At 41.3% G+C, this 6273-nt stretch overlaps 1 protein-coding gene across 1 annotated transcript in view; it reads right to left on the bottom strand.

Annotated features, from left to right (window-relative positions):
• The window catches only part of LOC109086423 (myelin-associated glycoprotein-like), a 123660-nt gene that overhangs the window by 45051 nt on the left and 72336 nt on the right, over positions 1–6273 (bottom strand). The gene's annotated exons all lie outside the window — the stretch shown is intronic.

Genomic DNA, 6273 nt, shown 5'->3' with positions numbered 1-6273 from the left:
TAAATAGGGTAAGAGTCAGTGCAGAAGGGAAGAGGATGTGTAGCCTCAGTTAAGTTTAGTTAATTGGTTAATTATAGTGTTAGTAAAAGAGTCATACAGCCTGTGGCTGTAGAGCACTGCCACTGCTGTATATCACACTCAGTGTGCAGACAGAGACATGATTCGTCTTGACATTTGACATGTGGGTGTGGAAGCTGGGAGGAACTTTATCTTTGATGCCATGCATTAACCAGTTTTCCTTCTGAAGCTTATGATTGTAGGGTGGCACTGAAAAACACTTTGTGAACACTTCCTCAGTGCTTTGTATAAACACACCAAAGTTAATCAATTATTTGAGGATGCTGAAGGGAAACCGCTGACCTCTGTCATGAACTTTCGTTCAAAGCCAAATTCTATCAAAGAACTTGGCCGTAGGTTGAACGTCCATGCACTGGGAGAGCTTGTTTTTCATTCATCCAGAGGGTGAACTTTCCTGCTACATGCTTCATGATTCTTCCGACTGATTGAAAATTCAGAATCTGCAATTCTGACGCGCAGAGAGTGAGAAATGATAGTCTGGGGGCAGGGGATGTCTCTTGGGACATGTGAAGTTTTCTCATGGCTGGAGGGAGGGACCAGGGAAGGGCCTGCTAAATTCGTACTAGGCCGTACTGATGAAAGATTCTCAGTCATCTTGCAGAAATTCCCAGGCCCCATCGTCCCCTTTATCAGAGCCCACCAGTCCTCAGCCATGGGAAGATCAGGCCGGTTAAACCTCAGCTGAAGGGAAAAATCAGCCCCGACACCTGCTGCTGGGTAACTCAACATTCTCCCCAGAAGTGGCATCCCGGCAGGCAGCAGGAAGTGGATAATGTCTAAACATGGTGCATGGAGCCGTGACTGTGAGCGTATTTACGGCAGGTTGGTTGTGGTACAGATCATCTTCTGACATGATTCCGGACTGTAAAAGAACTCGAAACGGTTCTTAGTCTGGCTACGCTTCACTGTATTGGAGTTGAGTCCCAAGTTTGCTCTCTCCCCCTCAAGAGATACAGCCCGTGTGGAAAAGCGTGGAGGATTTATTCTCCTTTCTAGCGCAGTCACATCTGGAAGCAGTCAGGGAGTCTACAGGGGAGGGGGTTTGGTCGTCAGATCATTGCAGAGAGGCTGGGGGGTGTGCGCTCTCTCTCCGCAGGGCCACAGACTGACTACTCCCCTTTCTCTCCAATATGGACTGGACGCGGCCGATTCTGCACTCTATTTCCTAAACGAGGCGCGACGCAAACTACGCCTGTTGTGGAACATCTCAGATGGAATCGATCACATGTGAAGATTGAAGCCCGTGAGATCTGGAATATACACCTTTTACCTTTTGCTGCGCTTTCTGAAACGGTCTCTGAAACCTACGCCCGCTTTTCCTGCGCTTCTCCTGGCTCTTGCAGCATCCTTTTCGAACCGTTTCGAGCGAATCGCGCCGATTTGATTATCGATTATCAGCAAGCGGCGCTGGTATCATGTTTCTTAGGTAGGGCCCGGATGTTCCAAAGATGCACTGGTTCGTTTTCTTAGGTGGTTCCTGCGATTATCCTTTCCTGATCTTTAGCTCCATAATGGGGATCAGGTAATATTAACTAAGCCGCAAGACAAGGAATATCTTACGCTTTGCGTTTTCCATTTTTTCTTCCCCCTTTTTTCTTTCACTTCTTTCCCTTGGGTTGTTTTTTCCTACCCCCTCCTTTTTTACAACCTTTTCCTCATTCACCTTCGGATAAAGCTGGACCACATATATGGTAAATGAAAGCAAAAACATGTACATACCGGAGGACACCCTTGAAAACCATCAAGGTAATTTCTCTATTTGTCTTCCCTCTGTTTGCCAACTATGTGTGTGTGTGTGTGTGTGTGTGTGTTCCATATGGATGTTTTGGGGGGTGTATGATGAGTGTGTTGGCATTATCATGGGCATGACGCGGGGGTGTACCCAAAACCGAACCCTTCCATTTTCACACACACTATGCGCACTCATATATCCATTGGAGGACGATCAACAAATGTCATGCAATACAACCACACACGCCCGACAGCTATTTTATTATTATTTTGGAGGGAAATGCGTTTATGTAGTTGATGAACTTGTTGGATGGCTCGCCACGGCCTGATCATGCATATAGATCATGTGGTCAGAGACGCGCGCACAGATGCCAATCGATTATCCTGTCAGCTGCTTCAGACTTCAAATGACATTTAAATCTTTCTTTGCGGCCAGACTGCATTGATCACAGTCCAGTAGCTGAAATGAACTCAGGGGTGCTGTCATCAGCGCATCATTTCACTGTGATTATTCTGTTGAGAGCATCTCAAATGGTGAAATGAAGCACCGTCAAGTGATGCCCCCTCATTCTAAAGTGCATCTGTTGAATTTCCCTTCTTATCAGACAGCTGGTGTGGCGCAGCAGTCTCCACAGGTTGCGCGCTTGCGAAGAGCGCGGAGCCTTACTCTCTTCCCTTCACAAGATCCCCCTCCATCCAGGGCCTCCAGCCTTCGCCTGTTGGCGCCGTGGCAACGGAGCTGCCGACCCATAGCAACAGCGCGGCTCGCGATAAGCCTGCTCCCCGCGCACGCACCTGCCGCACCTGAGTGAACAAACGCATCCGAGCAAAGCCTGTAAATTGCTGTCAAAAATGTAGCACCGCCCCCTCAGGCCTACTGCACATCTGTCATGCAAAAAAGCAAGTTGATTATGACAACTGGAATAATGATGTTTCTTTGGCGCTGTCTGTGGGGGACAGTGGTGCGTTTTCATGGCCCGTCTGATCGAGTGAATAAACTGTGATAGACTCTTTGTTTGGTATTAAAATAGAAGCAGGACGACAGTGATGGGAAAAGGATCCCGAATCTAATTTTAGATGCTTTGTTTAGATAGCTTTGGCATTAAACGTTTATCTTTGATCAGCTTGTCTTTGTTATATTCAGATTTGCATCTTACAACTTTACTCTTGACCCTGAAAACAGTTTCTTATAACTTAACAGTTTCTCTTAGTAATTGTTTGCTAATTATAGAAAGGTTTTGCTTCTAATGACATAAACAGTACTTTTAAGGAATTTCAAAGTGATGGATAAAAGATGAGATGTCATATCAGTTATCTAGACCAAACTGCAACCAAAGATGCAATCACATGACCAGTTGTCTCATACAATTGACTGTTTTACTAACAAATAGTACAATAACATATATTTTACCTAGTGCTTTGAGATGTCATACAAGCATAAAGAATTGTGCAACTCACAGCAACTGTAGAGATAAAAAGTGTGAAAGAACAGCAAGCCATGCAACCACCAACAATGCACAAAAATCACTAAGATTGAATCCAAAATGTTATATATTAAAAGAATGCTTTATTAATGTGTATAGTGTGAGATAAAAACTGTTGTGAAGTAAACAACTTCATGCATCCAGGCCAACAGGTGTCAGTATAAAGTGGAAATCCACTGACAAATAAAAGCCAGTTAAACGTGAACAAAAAGCAACTAAATGATTAACCCAACCTTTAGTAGACTGCATATTTGTGTCCTAACAGAGCAGGATCTCCGAGGTGGCCTGTAGCCCAGCAGATGTTCATGTTTGTGTTGTGTTGTCGTCTACCGCTGCTGATGAGGGCAGGCTTTCAGGTAAACACAGCCTCAGTCAATCACAGGTCCAGAGCCGAGCGACTTATCACAGCCAAACATGACCCTCTTCTGCTGCACAAACACTCAAACAGCAGGGAGATGGAAAGCATGTTTTGTGCACTATGATACACCGTCACTTTCTGGAATGTTGAATGTGACTCATGAAGTGCTTGAATGTTTGTGTCAGAACAAGCAGTTACTGAGACACGTTTTGTACGATTTTTGTTCTGCAGTAGACGCATTTAACCAGGGCAGAAATGTTGAATTAATGCAGTCATTGCAGTTATATCAGCTGTATGCTGTGATGAAATGATGTCACTCCAATAATTTATAAGGCTTTTCGTTGAAAAATGTCACAGTTTAGAGACATGTTTGAAATGGCTTGAAAGGTTTTAGTTTGTGCATTCCTCTCTCCTTTTCGCTCTTTTTCTCTCTTGAAGGTTGTTGGTTCCCTGATGCTCATTGATTGGTAATGAGGGCGGCATTATCTGGCTTCTTTCATCCTTCGGCTTTGTGCCAGGTTCATATGACAGGTAATTCAGATCATTAGCTAAACGAATATGTTTATGATCGATCTCAAAATGTCTGACGAGCCTCCAGGACGCCATCTCGGATGACTTTCTGTCTTGGACTTATTCTCCTTCCTCAGGGCAGTGCTTGCTTCTGTCACTGTTGAACACATGCAGGTCACCAAAATCCCACGCAAGTGTACACAGGTTGTTGGTTTCCTGGAATCCGTTTGCTAATGTTGTTTGTTCAAAGAGTATTTAATGTTTACTTAATGAATATTTAAGACCGCCAAACTTGCATCAACATAAATCCTTCGCAAGCGCGGTGAAGTCGGGAAAGTTGTCAGCTTGTTTATTGCCGCGGCTCTGGCTAAAAGTGTCTGCTGTCACACAGAGAAGGTCTCCAGTTTCTTGCTTTCCTTGTTTGACTTTATGTGTCCTCTATGTAACATAAAGACAACGATGTGGATCTTTACAGATCCAATTGATTTTGCTTCTGTTTACTAGATATAATAACAAGCCACCACTCATTCACTTCTGAAACTTAATATGTCTGAGGACGGTCAGTTAATGAGGCCACATTGTCAGCGAGGCTTCTCAATCTGCAGAGCAGTTGGCGCTGGTCACTGTGGGATTGTGGGACATGTTAGGTGTCGAACAATCACAAGAGTGCAACACTTGGGACGTATTATCTGTCTGTGAAAACACGCATGTTGAGCACAAATCATCTACTCTCGCTTCTGCTTTACATCAGTGCTTGTGTTTCCAGCCAGTGTTCTTTCATACATGCTTACTGTATTTAAATTGATTGTGGCATGTTACTTTAATATGTCAGTAATCACATGCTGAACACTGTAAGTAGTTATTTAGCAAATGCTTTTATCCAAAGTGACTAACTGTACACTTGTTGCTCAGGCAATCCCCCTGGAGCAACCTGGGGTTAAGTGCACAATGGTGATACCGCACGCTCGTCCTGCACCTAGTATCATCTTTACTGTTGTGGAAAATACTTTTACTTATCAGTACAAATATAGTTGATTCTCTAGATGTTTTTTCCCCTCTTTAATGCACTGTAATGTTAACAATTCTCTAAACCGTGTTTATTAGCATAATGTAAACAAGAGCAGCATTTGTTTGTTAAATAGTAGATGCCATGATGCTAGGGTTGGTGGCTGCCAATATGCTGTTATTTGATCACTCCAAAGTGATTTTGATTTTTTAAGAAATTCATAATTTTTATTAGCAAGGGCACATGAAATTGATCAAAAATGACTGTAAAAAAAATTTTTAATGTAAAGAATGATATATGTTTTCAGCTAAATGCTATTCTTTTAATCTTTATATTAAGCTAAGAATCCTGAAAAAATTTAACACTGTTTCCAGCATCACAACTATTTTCAACACTGATAATATTAAGAAATCTTTTATGAGCACCAAATCAGCATATTAGAATGATTTCTGAAGGATCATTTAAAAGTGAAGACTGGCGTAATTGCTGCTCAAAATTTAGCTTTGCCATCACAGAAATAAATTAAATTATTATTATTATTATTTTTTATAAATTATTAAAGTATTTATTATAAATAGAAAACAGTTATTTAAAAATGTATATATATTATTAATTTTACAGTGGTTTTATCAAATAAATGCAGCCTTGGAAAGCATAAGAATCTTCTTTTCAAAAAACATTCATAATTCTTACTGACCCCAGTGGTGGTTTAGCTCTATACTTCAATGTTAATATGCATTTTTTTTTTTTTTTTTTTTGTCAGTCTAGTGAAATACCATAAATCTGAATGCTTATAAAAATAATAATAGCTCACCTCTTTAACAAGCTGCATTCTTTGAGTTAGAATGATGTGAGTTACAATGTTTGGTCCCACTTTATAGCCTTAACTGCTAAGTACTTACATAAAATAAGTACAATGTACTTATTGTGTTCATATTGTATTGCAAAACACTTTTGCTGCTATTGAGGTGGGATGCGGGTAAGGTTAGGGACAGGTTTTGTGTTCAATGTACTTATTGTGTTCATATTGTATTTTTTTATAGTTGTAATTACATGCAGGTATTTTTAAAATATAAGTACAGTGTAAAAACATGTATGTGCACAAC

Source organism: Cyprinus carpio, chromosome B4 (assembly GCF_018340385.1).
Source record: "Cyprinus carpio isolate SPL01 chromosome B4, ASM1834038v1, whole genome shotgun sequence".
Lineage (NCBI taxonomy): Eukaryota > Metazoa > Chordata > Actinopteri > Cypriniformes > Cyprinidae > Cyprinus > Cyprinus carpio.
The sequence above is the reverse complement of the archived record's forward strand: the minus strand, read 5'-3'. Positions and strand labels throughout refer to the sequence as shown.